Source organism: Panthera leo, chromosome A1 (genome assembly GCF_018350215.1).
Source record: "Panthera leo isolate Ple1 chromosome A1, P.leo_Ple1_pat1.1, whole genome shotgun sequence".
NCBI classification, from domain to species: domain Eukaryota; kingdom Metazoa; phylum Chordata; class Mammalia; order Carnivora; family Felidae; genus Panthera; species Panthera leo.
The window spans coordinates 30,944,061-30,968,878 of NC_056679.1; the positions used below are offsets into that span (position 1 = coordinate 30,944,061).

The 24,818-nt window shown below is 37.4% G+C and overlaps 1 long non-coding RNA gene across 2 annotated transcripts; it reads left to right on the forward strand.

The window, feature by feature from the left end:
* Nucleotides 1–6,083: 6,083 nt before the first annotated feature.
* On the forward strand, nt 6,084–24,330 carry LOC122199002. Of its 2 annotated transcripts, XR_006193287.1 has the most exons (5): nt 6,084–6,152; nt 11,273–11,431; nt 22,442–22,654; nt 23,880–23,921; nt 24,092–24,330. It is a non-coding gene; the product is annotated as an uncharacterized LOC122199002 (long non-coding RNA). The 2 variants fall into 2 exon arrangements; XR_006193291.1 differs by lacking the exon at nt 23,880–23,921.
* The last annotated feature ends 488 nt before the right edge of the window (nt 24,331–24,818 follow it).

Genomic DNA, 24,818 nt, shown 5'->3' on the forward strand with positions numbered 1-24,818 from the left:
AAAACAACTCCTATGGGAGAAGATATTTGCAAATGACATATTGGATAAAGGGTTGCTATCCAAAATCTGTCAAGAACTTACCAAACTTAACACCCAAAAAAACAAATAATCCGATGAAGAAATTAATAGACACTTTTCCAAAGAAGACATGTACATGGCCAACAGACACATTAAAATATGCTCAACATCACTCATCATTAAGGAAATACAAATCAAAACCACGATGAGATACCACCTCACACCTGTCAGAATGGCTAAAATTAACAACACAAGAAAACAGGTGTTGGCAAGGACGTGGAGAAAGGGGAACCTTCTTGCACTGCTGGTGGGAATACAAACTGGTGCAGCCATTCTGGAGAACAGTATGGAGGTTCCTCAAAAAAACTAAAAATAGAACAACCCTATAGTCTAGTAATTACACTGTTAGCTATTTACCCAAAGGACACACAAATGCAGAGTTATAGGGGTACATGCACCCGGGCATATATAGCAGCATTATCAACAATAGCCAAACTATGGAGAAAGCCCAAATCTCCATCAACAGATGAATGCATAAAAAAGATGTGCCATATATACACAATGGAATATTACTCGGCCATCAAAAGGAATGAAATCTTGGCATTTGCAATGACATAGGTGGAGCCAGAAAGTATTATGGTAGATAACATAAGTCAAACAGAAAGACAAATACCAAATGATTTCACTCATATGGGGAATATAAGTAATAAAACAAATGAACATATGAAAAGAGGTGAGGGAGAATAAAGGAAAACAAACCACAAGGGACTCTTAACAATAGAAAACAAACAGAGTTGATGGAGGGAGATGAATGGGAGATGGGCAATGAGTATTAAGGAAGGCGCTTGTTGTGATGAGCACTGGGTGTTGTATGTAAGTTATGAATCATTGAATTCTACTTCTGAAACCAATACTGCACTGTATGTTAAATAAAATTATATATATATATATATATATATATATATACATATATATATATATATATGTATATATATATATATATATATATTCTTCTAAAAACTATTCCAAAAATAGAAGAGGAAGGAAAACTTCCATATTCATTCTATGAGGCCAATATCACCCTGATTCCAAAATCAGGCAAAGATATTACCAAAAAAAAAAAAAAAAAGAGAGAGAGAACAGGCAAATATCTCTGATTAACATAGATGCAAAAATCCTCAAAAAATAATAGCAAACCAAATTCAGCAATACATTTAAAAAATCATTCATCATAGGATCCCACCAATTGTGATTTATTTCCAGAATGCAAGGGTGGTTCAATGTTCATAAATTAAACAACACAATACATCACAGGAACAAGAGTAAGAATAAAAGCTATATGATCATTCTAATAGATACAGAAGAAGCCTTTAAAAAGTAGGTCTAGAGGGAACATACCTCAAAATATTAAAGGCCTTATATGAAAAACCACATAAAAATCATACTCAATGGAGAAAAACTGAGAACTTTTCCCCTAAGGTCAGGAATAAGACAAGGTTGTCCACTCTCAATGCTTACATTCAACATAGTACTAGATGTCCTAGCCACGGCTGTTAGACAACATAAAGAAATAAAAGGCATCCAAATTGGCAAGGAAGAAGTAAAACTCTCACTACTTGCAGAAGACATGGAGCTATATACTGAAAACCCTGTTAACTCTACCAAAGAACTACTAAAACTGATAAATTAATTCAGTGAAGTTGAAACAACTTCAATGGACAGAACTCTGTTGTAGTTCTATACAGTGAAATTAAGAAAACATTCCTATTTAAAATTGTACCAAAAATAATAAAATACCTAGGAATAAACTTAACCAAAGAAATGAAAGGCTTGTACTCTGAAAACAATAAAACATTGAGTAAAGAAACTGAAGATGACACAAACAAATGGAAAGAAATTCCATGTTCATGGATTGGAAGAACAAATGTTAAAACGTCTATGCGACCTAAAGCAATCTACAGATTTAATGCAATCCCTATCAAAATACCAACAACATTTCTCACAGAACTAGAACAAACAATCATAAAATTTTCATGGAGCCATAAAAGACCCTAAATAGCCAAAGAAATCTTGAAAAAAAACAAAACTGGAGATATCACAATTCCAGACTTCAAGCTATATTACAAAGTGGTAGTAATCAAAACGCTATGATACAGGCATAAAAATAGACACATACATCAATAGAACAGAAAACCTAGAAATAAAGCCTTCATTATATGGTCAATTAATATTCAGCTAAGGAGGTATAAATATACAATGGGAAAAAGACAGTTCTCTTCAACAAATTGGTGCTGGGAAAAATGGAAAAAGTAGACAGCCACATGCCAAAAAATGAAATTGGACTCCTTTCCTAGACCGTACACAAAAATAAACTCAAAATGGATTAAAGACCTAAATACAGGACCTGAAACCATAAAAATGCTAGAAAAGAGCACAGGCAGTAATTTCTCTGGCATCAGCCATAGCAACATTTTTCTAGATATGTTCCCTGAGGCAAAGGAAATAAAAGCAAAAACAAGCTATAGGGATTACATCAAAATACAAAGCTTCATAACAGTGAAGGAAACTGTCAACAAAACTAAAAGATACCCTAAGGAATGGGAGAAGATATTTGCCAATGACATAGCTGATAAAGGGTTAGTATCCAAAATATATGAAGTACTTCTACAACTCAACACCAAAAAACAAATAATCCAATTTAAAAATGGACAGGTGACATGGACAGACATTTCTTCCAAGAAGACATATAGAAGGCCAACACATACATGAAAATATGCTCAACATCAATCATCTTCAGGAAAATGCAAATCAAAAGCACAATGTGATATTACCCCACACCTGTCAGAATGGCTAAAATCAAAAACATAAGAAACAAGTGTTGGCAGGGATTGGAAAAAAAGTGACCCCTCTTGAATTGTTGGTGGGAATGCAAACTGGTGTGGCCATTGGGGAAAATAAATAATGTTTATTTAAGCATTATTTACAATAGTCAAACTATGGAAGTAGCCCAATATAGTGGTCTATATATACAATGGAATATTATTCAGCCATAAAACAGAATGGAATCTTGCCATTTGGAACAGCATGGATGGATCTAAAGAGTATAATGTTAAGTGAAATATTCAGTCAGAGAAAGACCAATACCATATGACTTCACTCATATGTAGAATTTAAGAAACAAAACAAAGGAGCAAAGGAAACAAAGACACACACAGAAAATCAAGAGAGAACAAACTGATGGTTATCAGAAGGGAGGTGGCTGAGGGGACAGGTGAAATAGGTGATGGGGTTTAAAGAATACACTTATTTTTTAAAAAAGTACATTCATATTAGTGAGCACTGAGTAATTATAGAATTACTGAATCGCCTGAAACTAATATAACACTGTTATTTATGTGGGCATTTAAAAATAATGATTTTTTTAAAGTATTTTTTTTTAACGTTTATTTATTTTTGAGACAGAGAGAGACAGAGAGAGACAGAGCATGAACGGGGGGAGGGTCAGACAGAGAGGGAGACACAGAATCCAAAGCAGGCTCCAGGCTCTGAGCCGTCAGCCCAGAGCCTGACGCAGGGCTTGAACTCACGGACCATGAGATCATGACCTGAGCCGAAGTCGGACGCTTCACCGACCGAGCCACCCAGGCGCCCCAAAAAATAATGATTTTTTTAAAATCTTCATATTCAGGTTTCTCATTTCTGAATCCCTCCATTAGTAGATATTGACTGTCATGAATCCCACAGATGCAAACGTAAATTTTAAAAATTCAGATTATTTTAGTTAAGGATTTGTGAGTTATAGGGATGGAATGATTAGTTGCAAAAGTGGATTCCTTGGAAATTACTTCATATCTATGTAGAGGTCTTCTGAAAACTTATCAGATTTATCATCACCTCAAAGTTTCTTGGGTTTTATGAATTTTCCAAGGTGATTTGCTCCTGAACACTTTTACACTTCATAACTTGAGGCAGGATGTTTGTATCCATTCTGTTTTGTTATGCTCTATTTTTGCTGTCATCTGAAATGCCCTTTGAAAATATATTAAACAGTTTTGGGGAGCCCGGGTGGCTCAGTCGGTTGAGCGTCTGTCTTCGGCTCAGGTCATGATCTCGTGGTCCGTTAGTTCGAGCCCCGTGTCGGGCTCTGTGCTGACCGCTCAGAGCCTGGAGCCTGTTTCAGATTCTGTGTCTCCCTCTCTCTCTGACCCTCCCCCGTTCATGCTCTGTCTCTCTCTGTCTCAAAAATAAATAAACATTAAAAAAAAGAAAAAAAGAAAATACATTAAACAGCTTCTTTAACATATATGTTCTAATACAGTGTATGAAATCAATTCACTAATCCACAAATTAAAATAATGCCTAGATATACCTGATGTTATAGTGGAGATCTATTTTCAAAGATGACCCATTAGCCCATGATTGATTATTAGTGTGGACAAATTTTTCAGATAAATGCACTTGAACTAACCCAGAAAAAAGGGACTTTGATTGCGAAATGGGACAGAGAGGCATCCCGTTTTGAAGGCAGAGCATTGTTGTAAGAAGTAAAACATGGATGTTACCTTAATGAAGGTAAACTGAGGCTACATTTGACACCACAGTTGTGAGGAGTGAGTATGAATATGTGATGTGCCTTCAGAGCTTTCTGAGAGTTCTGAGTGTCCAAGAGAAAGAGCAAAACTATGAGGAGCATTAAAGAACATTTGCTGTTTTTTTTTTTTACGTTACTGATGTAGAAACTGAAGTAATCAACTTAATGTATCGTCCATATTGTACCAGACTCTGTTATTTATTTTTAAAACTGTGTAAGATCATGTAATGATTTCCTACTTTTAACCATGTTGACAATAGAATTTTGTTTCTCAGATATAATCTTTAAAGATTATACACCTAGCCTTCGAAGTACCTTGTTAAACATATATTGTAGGAGATTGTCCTACATATCAATTTTACCCATCTTTGTCTGATTTGCTCTTCCACGTATTTATTTACATTGCTTTGCACCCTTTGCATTTTACCCATGGGTACAGGGATGTCTTGAAGTGTTAACTAACATCTCTAACAGTTTTTGACATTGCATGATCCCTGAGGAAAACTATGGTTGTGTATTCTATGTCTACATTAATTATGACTTTTACTTATGCAAATTTGATAAGTCACTGGAGAGTGGAAATGGTGAGTATGTTGGAGATAAAGTGAAATCCTTTCTAGTTAATTGATTTTTCATTTGCTTTACTGCATTAAGTGGAATTGTGTTAGCAATGAACTTAACTCAGACTGGGTTTTATTCCTTTGATCTATTGCTTCATGAAATCTATCTCTTCCTTTCTTTTCATGTATGGTAAATGCTTACCATTCTGCTTTTTATCCTCTGACCTAAGCTAATTAGTTTCCTTCACCGTCATATCACTATGATAACTCTTATTTCTACCACTCCTCTTTAGAATGATACAAGTATAATGAAGAGTCCTGTGAATTACATTTTAACTGTATAACCACATAAAATGTGAAACTTTTTGAGAAGTGAGTCAAACACATTATGCATGCGATGTGACAGATCTCATCTGTTTCTCATCTTAAAGCTCCTTAGATCTTCTTAGGGACAACATCTTCAACCTATAAAATGATATTTTGAGGAGAGCAGACATTTCAGTGAGTCTAAATTTAAAGTTAGAGGATTATCTCCAAGGTTGATCTATTGGAATTACTTATCTGGACCGAAGTAATTCAAGTAATTCAGGTGTAGTGAAACACTTCTAATTTTAAATTCAGAAGCATTAAGGAGGGAGTTGGATTATTGGCTGTAGCACTTAGTTGATCCTCTTCCTTATCATCCTTGACTTTTAAAGCCTGGCCTTTTTTAAATGTTCTTCAGAAATCCGTGTGCTCACAGCATTTGATTCATTAATTTTGAAAGACTATTATAAAGGCCTTTTAAGTGATAAGTTCAGAGATACCTAAAAACCCAAGTGTGAACATGCACAATTAAAAGAAAGAACTCTGTAAAAGTGTCATGATGAATCAGAAGTTCCAAAGTGAATCTTGGGTGAAAGGAGACTGATCATATTTTACACGCAAGTCATTTTTTTTTTTCAAAGTCTGAATCTTCACTAAATGGATCCTTGGCATTGAAGGTGGGCAGAGGATAAAGAACTTCCTTTGTGTCCAGATGCTATAATTGTTTTTACTGTATACATTTGTAAGCCCTTATCTTCTATACTTTTATAAGCCCTTCATTTTTGTTATTATCAAGTGCTAGAAAGGGATAAAGAGAAAACAGATTTTATAGATATCAAGCTAAATGTCTAAGTAAAGCAGGTACCTAATTTTATCACAGAAGCCTAGGCATAAACTAAATTTTCAAGACATTGTTCTTTCTTCCTTCCCTTCCTTCCTTCCCCTCTTGAAAGATATAATATTTTTCAAGAGTAGTAATGAAATTGCTGCTATTAAAATCTCAGTTTTCATCCAATACTCCCTATTGTAGTGTATATATATTTATAATATATATATATCTACAGATGAACACACATATGTAATACATAATTATATATTATGATCTGCACAAAATACTGTTTCAGATTAAGAACTGTTTATAAGATGAGCTTCTAGTTGCTTAACTAAATTGTATTCCAGCATTGATCTGAACCATTTTCAACTAAGTAGCAATAATGGTTTTATATATTTCAATCTTTTATCACCAAAGATGTCATTTATTTGACTTTATTTTCCAATTATATATAGCTTTTTTGCCATCATGCTGGCACAGCAGAGGTAAAAATCTGCATCACTATGTTGTTTCAAATTTAAACAGTTTTTCCACTCAGCTGGACGGAAACAAACCAGTAACTACTACTCGATCTGGGCCTTGAGACAGAATTAGAATTATTCCAGGGAGAGGAGAGAGAAAGGTAAAGGGCCTTTAAGACTGGGGAAGAGTGTGCAAAAACAGAGAAGGGACAGGGATGGCTATGAAAATTGGACGGCAGTGAGGCGAGAGCCCTGCTGTGAGCAGGGGTAGGGGAGCGGGTATTGGACAAGTTGGGAGATACTCTGCATACATACGCAGGGCCCCCATCAGAGAGAAGTTGAATAGTCAGGCTGAGAAATGGTTAGGTTACTGCATTAAGAGCAAATATCTCTAGGCAAAGAGGAAAGAACAAAGACTTAGAGAAGATCAACAAGAAAAAAAAAAAAAAAGAAGAAACAATTGCCAAGTCTCAGAAGACAAGAAAGAAAAATGGCTAAACACAAAGGAACACAAAGCACATGTTAGAAAAGTGAAGACACACAGGGATTTCACCCTACATGATACAGTTCTGCCATTCACTGCAGGCAAGGCGAATTGACCGTAACATGTTTTTCCTCCAGAAAAACCTGATCAGCCCCACAATCATTTACAAGCCAGGATTGCAGGAACTTCTTATCCATCGTTACCAGCAGATTAGATGAAACCTATCTGCTCTCTTAGAAAGAATATATAAGAGTGAAAGAGGAATTCTAGATAGAAGTCACTAGAGTTATCATTTTTACTTTCAATCATGTAGACAAATAATTTTACTCTTTTTTTTCCTGGATGGATAGTTCATTGCTTGCACAGTGGTGGGAGACTGTCTGCATACACAGAGTTTATGAAACTATATCTCTCAAATTATGATCTGCAGATCACCTCTGGCAAAATCTCTGGATTCTAGAACCTCTGGATTCTTCTGTTAAGGAATGCTGAATGAAAATCCAGGGCAGGGAACAAAGAAGCTGTATTTTCAGCAAGTACCTTGCATGAATCTGTTGCACACCAAAGTTTGAAATACATGAGTTTAAGGAGCATTCGTCTGGGTAACTTTCCTATCAGCACTCAAACAGCAAATGCTGACAGAGCCAACCTGGCGAAGTTACTTTTCCTTAATGATACTTAAGTTTCTTTTAATTCACAGCTATAGGAAGGCATCAAACACACTAGCGGAGATAAACACACTAGCGGAGATAAAAGTTTACAGTAATTGTGTTTGCTAAACAAACACAGCATACATGCTTGCACAAAACTAAAATAATGTGTTGATATAACTATATTTGTTTTCTGATGTTAAGTACCAATGATTTAGACTAGGAGGGTGAAAACTCCAGCAGCTATGATTAGGGTATGCATCCTGAGTGGATTCTCTTTCACTTTTAGCCTGCTGGTTGTCACATCACTGTGTTAGTCTTATTCCTTCTGCTTATGTGTTCTATAACCCAAATGGAGTGCTGCCCATTGTAAATTCCTAATAAAGACTTGCTAAATTAAATTGTGCTTGATTTTCCCCTCTGGTGATGCAAAACAAAGGAACATGCCATCCAGAGTTGTGAAGGAAGGAAAATAGCTTTTCACAGGTAGCTAGACTCAAGCCATATCTTATTTAACATCATATTCAGAGCTACTGATAGTCCAGCTAAATCAAAATTTAAAGCCATCCCCCACCTTATTTTCCTTCACTTTTCCCTTATATGTGCTTTTTACCTTTTCTGCCTTTGCTTACACTCTATGACTTCTGCCTGAAATGCCCTTATCCCCCACCCCATAACCTATCCCTTCCTCCTGTTTGCCTGTCTAGATGAAATATTTTCAACCCATGACTGTCCACAATGTGTTACCATTTCCCTCTCATGGCAGTAAAATATACCTTATTTTTCTCATGTTTATGGAGGTATAATTTCTTGTTTATATAAATGTCTCCAAAGGCAGATTCTCTTTGCTTCCCCCTTTGAGCACCTAGGTGTACACAGTAGGTGCTCAATTATACTTACTAAAATTAACAAATTATTATCTAGTTAAGAAAGCCAGCTCTGGGAGGACTGCATAAGGACAGATTCCTTTTTGCATCATTGGCACTGTAAAATTGCTAGAAAAAGTTTGCTCTGACTTGGATGTAGAACCACTCTATCAGTCCTGAAATAGAACTATCTTACACTTACAAAACACTAATGGATGTTTTTGAGATTTTCATTTGTGCATAGTACCACGGTTACCAGGTAAACACACAAAGTGTGGAAAGAATTTCAATTATTTCTTTGTGACTCACTGACATTCCACCTAAGTGAACTCTTGTCAATTTGTTTTAATTATTCTTTCTGGAAGTTTTAGAGACAGTTAAGAAAAGGAGTTATAATGCCTAGAAGTCTATAAAAATAAAAAAAAAATTTAACAATGGACTATAAGATTTTATGACAAGGATGGAACGTGAGATAGGAAGGACATGCTATGTATTTAAATGCATTTGAATCCACTGTCAGAGCCCCTGCATGAGATACACTCAGTGTATGGATAGGCATTAAAATGAGTGAGAGACTGAGGTTCAGTGAAGCTCAACCAAGTATTCCAAATGACTCTGGGAAAGAAAAAAATAAGCCCAGAACTTTGAATACTTCTTTGAAAACATAAATTTTGAAAGAATACATTTCTGAGAATATTTCAATCTTATGTCTAATATATTATCCTGAAGAATAGTCTCCTCTCTTGCCTAAAAGCCAAAGACTAAATAGTAATTTATTCCCTGAGGTAGTGGATGTTGAGGCTTTGTATTATGGGACTAAAATTTACCAGAGATAAAATAGAGTTATTCACTAGAATTTTTTTCTCAGGATCTGTTCTATTATACACTACCCTATCCCCCTAATTCATATTATGACACTGAAAAATACCAGGTCGTCAAACTTAGCTATAAATTACTTCACACCCATAGAAGCATAGGCATTCCAGAAAGTAAATTAATTTTTCACTTTTAGTTTCAGATTACTGACTTTTGGTAAAAGGGTTATGCTAATTTTTCTGGTCGAGTGTCAATTGATGAGTCCCATAGGGCACAGTTAAAATGCTACAAAGATCACTTTTCTTTATCAAATATCTTTAGGCAATTGTGAAACCAAATGAATAGATTTATCCTACCCCACCCCCAAAATAATGGGGAAAAAAAGAGAAAACAAAAATCTTCAAAAATTTTTACCTTATTACTGCATAATAGCTGTATGACTATATATTTAGCCTCTATTTTATTTTGGGTATGTTTTATTGAAATATGCAAAACATTAAGCAATTTTAAACCTGTACAAAAGTAATATAATAAAATGGAAGCTATCCTTTCATGTCACCCTTTGGAAAGGAAGTTAGGAAGCTGTTATACATATTTTCTCTGAATCTGCCTTGAAATATGCATAAATTCACATGACATTTTGGTAAATGTATTTCCCTAAGAAGATTCCATGCATTTCAGGAAGTGTATAATTTGGCAATTACTAAAGAAATTATTCATTTCTCATGTATAAAAAATAAATAGTTGCATTAAATACATGTAACCTGTCAGAATATGACTTATGGTTGCCTCCAGCAATAGCAATGTATGTGCTCTGCTCATTCAATTTAATAATACATTTTCAATAATAAATAAATTAGGTCATAAATTTGTGTTATGTGCTGGAACCTAGAAATAACTCTCCTCTCCCTCCCCTCTTTCCCTCACCACCTCCCCATAATTTCTCTCTCATCTCTCTACATCTTTCTCTCTCTCTCTCTAACACCCATTACTCCACAGGTAAATGTCTTTTGAAAAAAGTAAAACAAGTATTATGCCAACAGAAAAATAAATAGTCCAAAAGGAAAATGGGCAATAATGAATATGATCAACAATTCTTAAGAACTCTTCCTTATAATTTTATTGACTTTTACATCTCTAACCCTCTTTTATACTAATAGATCCCTCTGAGGATCTAGAACATTCCTTCAACAATTCAGCATCAGTGGAAATCAAGGTCTATTGAGGTCACATGATTGCACAGTCCATAGCAAGTAGTAATTCCTGTTTGGTGAATAAGGCCGTTGGTGTTAAAAAGCAGAAGAAACCTTTGGTGGGGAAAAGGCTACAGCTACCAAGAAACCAGCCACTGGGAAGAAGCCTACAGAAAAGAAACCCACCACAGAAGAAAAGTAGCCACTGAATAAACTTAAATTTGTTTATTCCATAAATGTCAATCATTTTGAACAGCTAGTTTTGAATAAAGCCCTGATCAAAGGCAGCGAGAAACATGAAATAAAAGGAAGTAGTAATTAGCAGCATATTTAGTTTGAGGATAGTTTTCTTGACTTCAGTTCCATATTCTTTCTATGGAACAAATAAGTAGATAATATTGGAATGCTAATTCTCTCATTTAATTGAGTTAGCTTCATGGCTTGTCCTTTATATATTGTTTTAAATTCTTTTTCTTTGCTTTTTTCCTAATACAGAAATTTCAGCAGTGAAAAGGGGTGCTCTTGCTTTGGTCTCAAAGACACAGTTGTGTCTCATGGGTTAAACTGCACCTGGTGTTAAATGCCAAGGTGATGTATGAAAAGGGAGTAACAGAAAATTAAGACCCAGAGGCTAAGAAAACAGGACCAATGCAGGTAATACTACAGATTTTTTTTTTTTAAGCAATGAAGCAGGACAAGCAAAGTAAACTCAGATCTTGAAATATACAGTGTAGCTCTTAGCTGAGAGTTTTTATATATATATTTTTAAAGTTTATTTTTGAGAGAGAGAGAGAGAGAGAGAGCGCACGCGCGCGCACATGAATGGGGGAGGGGCAGAGAGAAAGGGAGAGAGAATCCCAAGCACGCTCCACGCTGTCAGCACAGAGCCTGTCGCAGGGCTCAAACTCACAAACCTTGAGATCATGACCTGAATCAAACCCAAGAGTCACACGTTTAACTGGCTGCACCATCCAGGCACCCCTGAGATTTTTTTTAAGTAGGGGTTAAAACTTGACATTTTTTGTAAATTACAAGCATGGGGTGTGTAAAGGGAGTGGGGATAGGGACCTGCTATGGTCAGTGGTTGCAAGTTTCATGTGTTCTTAAGGTGAAATCATCATTGCTAAGGTCTTTAGGCTATAAATGTACTTGTTTATAAAGGAAGTATTTGGGATTTTGTAAGGTGCATGGTAGTTTATGAAGGGCACAGCATAATAAAAACAGCATAAGTTAGAATTAGATAAATAGGAGCCTTAACCCCAGCTTTACCAATGATTAGCTATGCGTTCTCAGAAAGCTGAGATTCAAATTTTCAACTAGTAACATGATGAAGAGCTGTTATAATATTTAAATAAAATAAAGCATGCAGGTGCTAACTAAATATTTACTGAGTATTCTTATCTTGTTCCTTGCAGATCCAACCTTGCTTCTCTACCTTGCACTTCATTGATACTCTATTGACACTGTTGAATTACTCTTGTTTTCTGGTATATTTTGGATTCAGACAATGAAAGTTATCCACAGGAGAAGGGAAAGTGAGAGAAAAAATTGACATACGATTTCATTCCTCAGGTCTCTTCCTATGAGGTTGGTGGGGACCACCTTTCTGTACCAAAGGAGGACCAGGATGTCCCTGTAGATGTCCCTCTCCCACCCCATGGTTTCCACTCCTGCTGGGTTCTGCTAAATAAATCCTCCTTCACCTAACCCATTCAGACCTAGGGTAATAGTGCCTTTGCTGCTGTGATTATCTCCAGAGTGTCACATCATTACTTGTTGACTTCCTTCAAACCCCTCACACCTTTGCAAATAGTCCTTTTATTAAACTCTCCTCAAACGCCCCTTTTTGATATGCCATCTGTTCTCCAGCCAGGACACCAGTGGAATAGTTATTATCGTTATTATCATTATTACAGAGTGGTCTCTCTGAATACCATGCCAACTGCTCTTATGAAGGCGATTCATAGTAACTGCCTTGATAATTGTGACAGCTAACAAGTGACACATGGAAATGCAGAACTGTCAATCTTGTGATTAATTATCCAAAGTGTCAGACATCATAAAGGGACTCAAAAGTGTTCATGTCTATTGAAAAGTGAACTAATTTACTAATTATATATATGTACATTTGGTTGTATATTGTTGAAAATTGCACAAACGTGTATCTATCAAATTATATAATTGTAAATATAAAACTAAGACAAAAATAGGTTTTATCTTTTGCATTATGAGAATTATGAAATATATGTCTTCCAGAGAGTGGCTGGGATGGGGACCGGTGAGAGAGAGGCCTCTGCCTTCAGTTCTGGGGAGGCAGGACACAGTGATCACGGCTGTGAACTAGCTTGTCCTGCCCTGACAGGTGGCTCTTACTCCAAAGGCGGACACGCTGTGGGGATTGGTTTCACTGGGATAAACAGCAGCAAGCAAAGTCTATTCCACTGCATGAAAAAAAATAAAAGATCTTAAAGATTGGGCTTAATGAATTTAAAATATTGGCAAAAGATGGGGCACCTGGGTGGCTCAATCGGTAAGCATACGACCTCAGCTCACATCATGATCTCACAGTTCATGAGTTCGAGCCACCTGTTGGGCTCTGTGCTGACAGCTCAGAACCTGGAGCATCAGAGTCTGTGTCTCTGCCCCTCCCCTGCTTGCGCACATACTCTCTCTCTCAAAAATAAACATTTAAAGAAAAATTTAATATATACATCCAAAAGATACAAAATAGAATAAATATATTAATATATATTATATACATATATAATATACATATACATATTAATATATGTCATATATATTAACATATATATATTAATATATATGCAAAAGATGCAAAATAGAATAGGACCAAACAGGTTTTTAATTTAGAATGCTACAAACCACATCAGTTAAATAATTTTAGTAGCCTAACTTTTAGAAATCACACACTGGCTGACATTTTTCAGTCACTTCCTCTGAAGCAATTTAATACATATCAGAGAATATCAGCTTATTCACTTCTACAAAGCCAGAGCAAAATAAATTAGGGGAGAGATTCTCCTCCTAGTAAATACTGAGAAGATGAGCATTCATTTTCTGGATGTTTCCTATCAGTGAGATTTCCAATAACCCATAGTTTCAGGCAATTCGCTCCTTCTACCTCATTTGGTTGACCCAGGCATTGGGATTGATTGCCACAGGTTTATTATAGCTACAACTAATGGCTTGTAGATTCTTTTATAATCAAACCTTGCTTGAAATGTCTATTAAAGTTTGCCCCAGGAATCAGAATGTCAGAGTACCTGGGACAAATGACTTTCTCCAAGTCAGGTGTAAAAACACTTCCTAACAAGGTAGCATAGCAGTTGTTTATTTTAGAACTTATGAAAATTAAGAAAAACAAACCAAAACTGAAAAATGTTTATTAGTGTTTTAAATAATAAGTAATAAGGAAGATTTGGGGACATCTCTAGAGGTAAAATGTATTTTACTGGCCATTTGGAACACGATGGAGAATATAAACTAAGGACATGTTGCTGCTTTTCACTTAGAATGTTGGCTGTGGTTTTGCCATCAATGCACACAGACAGCAGAGATATCAGTCTAACAATCTTAAACTTCATTCAAATGTGGACCTTTTAAAATCATTTGAACTTTGTGTTTTTTTTTAAGAATGAACATCTTATGGCTTCAAATACCAAGGGTGAAGACAATAAATTGAACCCAATTATCTGGGTCTTATCATGGAGCCAGAATTTGTTCTCTGATGATATTTTTAAATAATTATTTCTTTGTTGTGCCTATAATTTGTTTCTTATAACTTGCACTGACATAATTACTTCAAAATGTATAAAAACTAATTTATTTTCCCAATACATAAGTTGAATATATCTTAATGCATAGTAAAAGCAATTATATAAGTGAGGTCTTTGTACGTTTTAAACAGGAATAAAAAGGAAAGGAATACCAAAAAGTCTCAAACTGACTGTTGAGCAGGGACAATTACATAAGGATGAGAAATTCAATTTGGAAAATATTTACTGATATAGAACCTAACACGTGGTTATTATTGAGGGTGATGATGTACTTGTCCAACTTAACATGTAATTATAATTGACTTACCAACAGAAAATTGTAACAAATTCTCATCTCTGTGCACAGAGAGTCTGAAACCTACTTCTTAGGTTTAATTCAGGAGATTTCATTAATATAGTTAACATAACCAAATATTTTGACACATACGTATTTAAAACTACCATATATTCAAGTATATCTCATTAGATTTTTGTGTATCTAAGAGTATTTGGAAAAAATTACAGTGTGAATATAATTAAAATCTTAAACTAAGAAATAATGACATCACAAGAGAACTAAGATCAAAATGTTGAACCATATTGTTCATGGCTTAACATCCTACATCCAAATATTTCTCAATGTGTCTGGTGCTTTGACTAGTGCTTTAAAAAGCTAGTTTGCATAAATATTCAAGAGTTACAAGAAGAGCATTTCTTTACCTCAAAAGGTCTCATACTTACTCTTAAAGGATTATCTCTTTGATTAAACTCAAACTAGAAATCAATGCAAAGAAAGAATTAAAAGCTCCCAAGCTTTCAGAATGCTTTGAATATGGGTAAATGTATGAAGCAGGAAGAAGCAGGACAGTTACATTAATTATAAACAAAGGTGCAGCTTTATTCCTGTGACTGTACAAAATTGTAGTATTTTCAGAAGGGGATATTAAAAAACTGAAATTATGAAAGCTTTACTGTAACAACCAGTCTTTATCCTACAATGACATGTTTTCTACTTAGTTGTATTTCTGCTTGCACACTTGATTTTATTTGATCATTCTGACATGAAAACACCATTCCATCTTAGGGTTGTCTGGGTGACTTAGTTGAGTGCCTGACTCTTGATTTTGGCTCAGGTCATGATCTCAGGGTCATGAGATCAAGCCTTGGATCCACTCCACACTAGGCATGGAGTCTGCTTAAGATTCTCTCATGGGGCGCCTGGGTGGCGCAGTCGGTTGAGCGTCCGACTTCAGCCAGGTCACGATCTCGCGGTCCTTGAGTTCGAGCCCCGCGTCAGGCTCTGGGCTGATGGCTCGGAGCCTGGAGCCTGTTTCCGATTCTGTGTCTCCCTCTCTCTCTGCCCCTCCCCCGTTCATGCTCTGTCTCTCTCTGTCCCAAAAATAAATAAAAAACGTTGAAAAAAAAATTTAAAAAAAAAAGATTCTCTCTCTCTTTCTCTCTCCCTCTCCCCCTTTCCTCCACTAGCATGTGTGGTCTCTCTCTCTTTCTCAAAAGACAAAAATAAAACAAACACAAAAATCCCTGCATCTTAGTAAAATATATATATTTCCTGTTATCTTTTAGTCATTTGTTATTTTAGTCTTGATGGGTTTAAGATTTTATTTGATTAGATTTGTTTTTTGATAACTTGCCATCTGTGATTATTTGAAATCAATGTGAAAATGAAAGTATGAAAGTGATTGTTGTTGTTGTTAATTGTTTTTAGTCCCTGCTCATGCCTTAGTGCCATTTTTGGAAGAGTAACTGGGGCAACAGAAAAGAAAATGAGGAACAAATATAATATGAATAATACATGGTTATCAAATGTCTTATACATCAAAATTCATTTGTTTAATCAATATAAAATTACATTACCAAATTGTATTTAGTTATGAGCATATGGTAAAAATTAGCAATAGTTTTTTAATAAATGTTTTGAATTGCCTGAGGCTGCTTTGATCTTCAAAACTATCATGGTCATCTTTAATAGGTGTTCTGAAGTTCATGTGATTGATTTCCTAACGCTCATTGTGTACCCATAAATCTTACATTCCTTTCTAGGAGGAGAATAGAGAACCCTTGCATATCACAGAACAGGAATCAGACCTCTTGCACAAACCTTTCAAGTACTTAAAGCTGTAAATAGGCACCACTAAATCTACATTGATTCAGGAAATGGTTCAGGCCACTGCACACCCTCACTGATCAATGACCCCCTGTCCCTTTAAAAACCTCTTGGCTAGGCAGAAAGCACAGAGTTGGCTTTTGGACAAGAATCTGCCTTCTCCCCAGGTGGCCCAGGCTGCTGAATAAAGCTCATACTCCTTTCCAATCAACAGTCATCCCCTGACAAATGGCCTTTTGAGCAATGGGCAGCCGAACTTGGGATTTGGTAACAACTTTTGGGAAGCCAACTAGGAGCCAATGCTCCTGTGGCATCCAGTTCCCCCTGGGAACTCCAAAGCAGCACAGTTGTCTAGGGCAGCACTCCAGGGCTTACTTGTTCATTTCCTGAGCTAGTAACTTGGATTACTGGAGGGGGTTAGCTGCTCAGGTTTAGTTGGTTTCAGGGAGAGAATCTGAAGAATCTGTCCCTGCAACTGCAGAGGCTTCTTTTGTCTTGGGGAAATTCCGTGTTGATTCCTAACACTTGCTCTTTGACTTGAATGGAAAGGGAAAGAGCATCTGGGGCAAGCTAACAAGCTTTTGGACTGGGTAGGTTTGTTGAAAGTGCACATCAACATGGTTTCTCTTTTGTGAAGAGCTAGGAACTTTTGTTTTCATTGTCTGTGCTTTCCCATTCTGGAAGTGGCACAACAGTTGGGAGAAACTAAGAATTTGAATAATGGTCAATTGGTCAATTCCTTTGTGATTTGGGGCAGCTATGTCTTTGGTGTGTGTGTGTGTATCATCTTTGGTGTAATGGGGGTTCTATCTCTATCCCGCCGACATTGAGCCAAATTTTGAATAAAAGGAAGGAGTATAGTCAGGAATCTACGACTAAGCAAAAGCTGATTTTCTATTCTAATACTGCCTGACCAATGTACTTTCTAGAAGCAGATGAGAGATGGCCCCTAAATGGATCTTTAAACCATTACACCATTTTACAACTAGGGATATTTTGTCAAAGAGCAAGAAAGGATAATTAGATACCCTATGTTCAGGCTGCTTGTCTTTACATAGTAAAGATGCTGCCCAGGAAAAAAAGTGAATTAATGGTGCAGAGACAAGGGAAAAAACCAAATTTTTTTCCTGATGATGCTGTATAGAATATAGGAATATAGAAATGAAAAATAGAAGGGATAGGAAGAATATGTGGCAAATCTAACCCCACTGCCCCCTCTGCAGGAGCTCTTACCTCCACCTTCTCCTCCTCACCATTCTAAGGGGTGGAACAAAGGAATCCTGGAACAGTCTCTTCCTTTAAGACCTGGCAGGGCACCCAATTTGGACAGGAAGTACCCCACTATGGGTAGTGGGCAATATCCTTAAGGCAATACCCAGTCGAGGGCATTGGTGCTCAAGGACAGCCTCTCAGATGTTATTGGACATATATTCCTTTTACAACTTCAGACTTCATGAGTTATAAAAATGCCAATCCCCCCTTATAGTGAGACCCCCCCCCAAAAAAATGGTAGAACTCTTTTTGAGCACTTTTGCAGCTCATCAGGTCAGCTTGGGCAGATATCCAAGCTTCAGTGAATACCATATTAACTTCGGATGAAAGATGAAAGATGGCTAGTATTAGTCAATGAAATGAGGAAGCCCAGCACCCCCATCATGAGGATCCAGCCCAGACCCCGCACCTGCCTTCGCATTGGTTGAGCCCAATTGGGACCCAAACCAAGGGGGTTTGCCTGGACCTGAGCATTATCAGCAGTACATCTTGGCAGGTTTAAGTAAAGGTCTCCCAAGCAGTGCAGTTTCAGTAAGATTCAAGAATTGAGAGATGCAACAGAAAGTCTGGCTTGGTTAGAAAAGATTTACCTAATTTATCAGAAACGTACAGATATATCATCAGAGGCCCCAGAAAATATCCACATGGTAAACATGACATTCATAGGGCACAGCATGCCTGATATAAGGAGAAAGCTCCAAAAGGAGAAAAAGGTAGTAGGAATGGAACCATCACAGCTAGTTGATGTAGCCTATGAAGTATTTATTGCATGAGAAGTAAAAGGGCTCACCAGGCCACAGTCAATGGAAAGTGTGGAAGGCAGGGATGGGAAAAAGAAAAGTAAGTGACCTCTAGGAAGTAAGAAAGGAGCTATTGGTCAGAATCAGTGCCACTACTGCAAAAAGGGAGGGCACAGAAAGGGGATTGCCTGAAATTGAAAGGAAAATAAAGGCAGGGAGGAGGGACAAGGTATAAATAAATGGTGATGGAAGGAGAGGAAGATGACAAATTAAGAGGCTCCCTACCATCTCGCTGATTCAGTTACCATTTCCCCACAGGAGCCCTGGGTACAATTTCCACTGAGGAATCAGCTGATGGACTTCTTAGTGGACACAGGGGCCATGTACAGCATCTTGAATACTAAATTGATACAAAACACCCAGAAGGCAGTCTCTGTAGTTGAGGGTCTCAGGTCAAGAACAACAAAGACCTTTCCTACAATGACTAGAATGCAAGTTTGGTGATTTTTCTTTGAGACATCATTTTCCTTATATGCCAGAATGTCTGATCTTACTGGGCAATTCTTGATTTGTAAACTAAACGCTCAGGTAACTCTCTCCAAAGAAACAAGCACCTACAAATAAAGGTACCTCCGGGTAAAGTGCTCCCATTACAAGCTGTTCTAACTCAGGTTAAGACACCAGAAGCAGACCCATTCCCTCCTGAAATCAATAAACAAGTAAAGTGATTTGGGCAGATAGAGTGGTAGGGAGGGCAAAAGATGTGACACCTGTATGAACAGACTTGAAAGAGGAGATTTACCATCCCTAGGAAAAGGCAGTACCCTTTAAAAAAAGGAAGTTCTAGAAGATATACAGGCCAACTTGCAGAAGTTCTTGAAATATGGCTTAATTTGAGCTTGAAGGCCATACGATAAATACAACCATTCTTCCAAAAAAAAAAAATACTCATGAGTACCATTTTGTACAAGATTTATGGGCCATTAATTAAGCCATACAAGATATACCTGACTTTGTCCAATCCATACACACTAACTGTAATAGTTGGTGATTATGAATGGTTGATTGTACTAGATCTAAAGGAAGCCTATTTCTGAATTCCGACAGAGAAGGCCCAACTGTTGTTTGCTTTTGAATGCTAGGACCCTTAGAAATCAGAACCACCTCCTGAAACTATTGGATGGTGTTACCATAAGGATTTAAAAATCACCCCTGCCCCACTATTTTTGGTGAAATCTTAGCAAAGGATTTGAGGATGATAAAATTAGCTGATGGGATTTTATTACATGTATATCATTTGTTAGTTGATACCCCCACTTATGAAGTTTGTCTAGACAATACTATTCTGGTTTTAAATCATTTGGCAGACTGCAAATATAAAATGCATACAAGGCCCAAATTTGTAAATAAGAGATTGTTTATCTTGGCTTTCAGCTGTGTCAGGGACAATGTATCCTCACTGATGGGGTGGGGGGTGGGGGGAAGAAACAGTTTTAGCTCTACAAACCCCCAGAAATCAGTGACAACTCTATGAGTTTGGGGGAATCGCTGGTTTCTGTCAGATCTGAATTTCAAATTATGGTTTGATAGTCAAGCTTTATGTGAAGCTCTAAGAGAATTGGATTCAGACCCTTGAACTGGACTATGGAATATCAATTGGCATTTGAGACAATAAAGGAAAAATTGGCAAATGCCCCAGTTCTAGGATTACCAAACCCTAGAAAGCCCTTTAAGCTATACATACATGAAAGCAAGGTCACAGATTAGGGGTCCTCATACACATTCTTGAGGATAGTCCACAGCCAGTGGCCTATTTCTCTGAGTGATTAGAACCCACAGCCAAAGGATAGCTCCCCTATTGGAGGGCTGTTGCAGCTATTTGTGACATACTACAGGAGGCAGAAATGTTAACGCTTGGGCAAGAGATAATGGTGTATGCGCCTTACCAAATATTAACCCTTTTAGAACAGAAACAGGATATTGGCTAATAGCTACAAGAATGAGTGGATAGCAAGCTATATTGTTAGACAATCCAAATGTGACTTTATAGCAACAACAGCATTGAATCCAGCAACTTTGCCACCTGATAACTTGAACACCACCTCAAGTAAGAATGAATGTGTTAAGATCATTGATGCAGTATATTCTAGCCAGTCAGACCTCCTCCATCAACCACTGCCGGCACCAGATTATGGGTTATTTACAGATGGTAATAGTGTCATGGACAATGGCAAGCAATGATCTGGATATGTAGTGGTCACACTGGTTCAGATAATAAAAGCACATGCTTTCCCCCCAACTACCTCCTCACAAAAGACAGAACTGATTGTTCTAACATGGGCCCTGGAGTTATCACAAGTGGAAAAGGTAAATATTTATACCGACTCAAAATATGCTTTTGTGATAACTCATGCACACAATTTGGAAAGAGAGGGGTTTATTGATCTTCCCCAACAATGACATTAAATATTCCCAAGAAATCCTGTGATTATTAGAAGCTATCTATCTTCCTGCTGATATAGTGATTATGCATTACCCAGGGTACCAGAAGGGGGATTCTCAAATAGCAAGAGGTAACTGGTTAGCAGATGCAACAGCCAAAATAGTGGCCAAAAACTCACACTCGAGAGATCCTTGAGTGGATCTCTCTGCCTTTAAACCCCAGTACAGGAAATAAGATGAAGAGAGAACGCACACAAAAATGGGGCTTTACTCAAACAGACCCCACTGCTTCATGGAAAATAACTCCCATTGGATAATACTATTACCTGAATAGATAGTATTACCTATGCCCTGATAGTGAATCTAGTCTTAAAGCATCTGCATGAAGGATCACACTACAGGAAGGATGCTTTAATGGATTTTATTAGGCCTCATTTGAAGGAGACTTATCTATAGAAAATGGCCCACACAGGCACCCAAAGATGTACCGTACATGCAAAGAATAATCCAAACAATGAGAGACACTTACCAGGTCAAGGGATACAATATAAATTGGAATGTCCTTTTGAGGATTAGCAGATAGGCTTTACCCACATTCCTAGGACTACTTGGAATTGTAAATATTTACTAGTATATGTAGGTATATTTTTGGGATGGTTTTAAGTGTTTCCCACCTAAACATAAAAAAAGTCCAGATATTGTAAGACTCTTGCTAAAGGAAATTATTCCTAGATTTGGTTTATCCAGCACTATTCAGAGTGATAATGGGCCTGCCTTTCTATGTGAGGTGGTATATAAAGTAAATGCTGCTTTACAGATCATCCAGAAATTGCATCCTTCATGGAGACCTCAATCAACAGGAAAAATGGGGGAAAGATGAATCATACGTTGAAAAAGACTTTGACTAAAAGCTGTCAAGAAACTAACCTGAAATGGGATAAGATTGTACCGATTTCCCTTCTCTGCGTTAGGATTTCCCCCAAAAGTGGGCTAAAATTAAGCCCTTTGAGATTGTATTTGAGAGACCCTTTTAAACCTAGGCTCTAGGGACAGCACCCTTAGACTTAGAAAATGAAAGTAAGATTAAGCAGTATGTACAACATTTGAGTCAGGTATTAACTGTTTGCACAAGTTTGTCCTCTCCAGGTCTATGTATGCTTCAGATGAGCCACTTCATCCTTTTAGGCCTGGAGACAGAGTACTATTATAAAAGACCTGTAAAAATCAAGAGCCTGATCAAAATTTGGCTGAGAAATGGATGGGGTGTTATGATGTTTGACTAACCATCATACCTCTCTAAAATTTTCAGGTATCAGCCACAGATACACTATACCAGAATAAGGAGGGTTCTAGCTACAGATGACAAAGAAGCCACTGAAAGTCCCTGCTGGGAAAGCCATCCTATTCAAGATTTAAAAGACCTCTTTAGGAAAGGAAACCTATGACAACTATGTTCATTCTGTGGCCCATATTAATGATGTCTTCTCTCTCCCTAGGTTGGAAAGACAATGCACTCGTACAGGTAACTCCGAATTTGGCTATAGTACATGTTCTACTGATTGCTGGATAGGTCATCCAAAAGCTCAGTGGATGCTGGACCATGGAGACCTCTTGGCCCACCCTATTTATAACACCTGAAGGCAACTGACTTCCAATTACAAAGGCCCAAATACTAATGTATAGGCTTCGAATAGTTAGATTCTTCCAAAATGATCATGAGGCACCCAGTGTGTTATGGTCCCTCCAATTACTGAACTAAAAGAGTTAATCTTCAAAGGACAGAGCAGGCATATATTCCTCAATTAGATATCATGTGAAACCACCTCCCAAAAGGGAGCAACTCCCTACGTGTAAATGATAGTCTGTTTTCTTTCTGGCTATGGACAATATCCATAGCCAAGTTCAGGTGGGCAGGAATTGGATGGAATTAGCTGCTCTATTACTGAGCTGATTCTAAGACCTGAGGAGGTCTCCACATTTTGTCTTTGTGCTCTATTTGGGTTTGTCTTTATTTGCAAATTAGTCATGGCCACAGACCATATTACAAAGTTTTTTAACCCCAAACGGTGTCGTCTGGCCACCCTGGTGATCCCCTTCTCCCTCCATCCTGCTAACAAAACCAAACAATGAGCCACCTCCCTAAAATTATTTCCCAGACCGACTTGTGATCTTCCAGGCAATATCCCTGATGGGATGAATGTTTCTTTCATTATATGTTGCTGTGGTGGGAGGGCTGCTGCCCAATAACATGTGCTTTGCAGTCTGTCTCAAACTCTCCACCACTGGGGATAATACAACTGCCAAATATTTGGCTAACTCATAGAAATCAGTAGAATCTCTTGCTAAAGTTGTCCTGGATAACCGTTTGGCTCCTAACTGAGCAAGAGGGAGTTTGTGTTGTTGTTAATTTGTCTTGCTGCACATATATCAATACCTCCTCAGAGGTAGAAACCGGTATTGATAAAATCAGACAGCAAGCCACTTAGTTACAGCAAACCCTATATTTCTACCTGCTCTGTTCCAGGGAGGATATGATTGGTTCACAAACCTCTTCTCCTAGATACCATCAGGATTTAAGTCCACATTACAAGGCATTCTAAAATTAGGACTCACCCTGATGTTAGCGGTACTATGTGTATACCTAAGACTTAAGCTCACTACATTGTGTATATAAAAAACTTCAAGCAAGCCACATCAGCAGTCATAAATTAATGCTTCAAATCCACATTAACATATTCCATCCCAAGGTCCTGAATATACCCTTTATCAACCTGAAGAAGCTACAGAAGGTGAGTCTTCTCCCTCAATACCATAAATATGGAATAAAATTAACAGTGGGGAATTAAGGCCACCTTGATCTTTGTAACTAACATGGTGATCTTTCATATGTGTTCTTAAGTTCATGTGACTGACTTCCTGACCCTCATCGTGTATCTATAAATCTTACATTCCTTTCTAGGAGGAGAACAGAAAGCCCTCATACATCACTGAACAGGAATCAGACCTCTTGTACAAACATCAAGCACCTCTGAAAATAAGCACCACTAAATCTCATGGAATCAGGAAACGTTTCAGGCTACTGCACCCCCTCACTGATCAATGACACTCTGTCCCTTTAAAACCCTCTTGGCTAGGCAGAAACACAGAGTTGGCTTTTGGACAAGAGTCTGCCTTCTCCCCAGCTGGCTGGCCTCCTGAATAAAGCTCATATTCCTTGCCAACCAACAGCCATCTCTTGAGTATTGGCCTTTTGACCAATGGGCAGCTGAACATGGGATTTGGTAACATGCCCTTCTCATAGCTGGAGACCACTGAATTAAAAGTTATCAGAAAAAAAATCCTCTTCTCCTATACCTTCTCAATGTTTATATCTCTTTCTTTATATTTATTTGAGAAGCCTTGAATTCTTGAGGACTAAGAAGTCTTCCTTGTTTTCATTTGAATTTTGATACAAATAACTTTGTTCCAAAGAACATCAAAATAGATAGCTTACCAGGGGTGCCTGGATGGCTTAGTCAGTTAAGCATCCAACTTCAGCTCAGGTCATGATCTCATGGTTGATGAGTTCAAGTCCCGTGTTGGGCTCTGTGCTGACAAATCAGAGCCCCGAACTTGCTTCAGATTCTGTGTGTCCCTCTCTGTCTGCCCCCTCTCCTCCTGTCTCTCTGCCTCTCAAAAGTAAATAA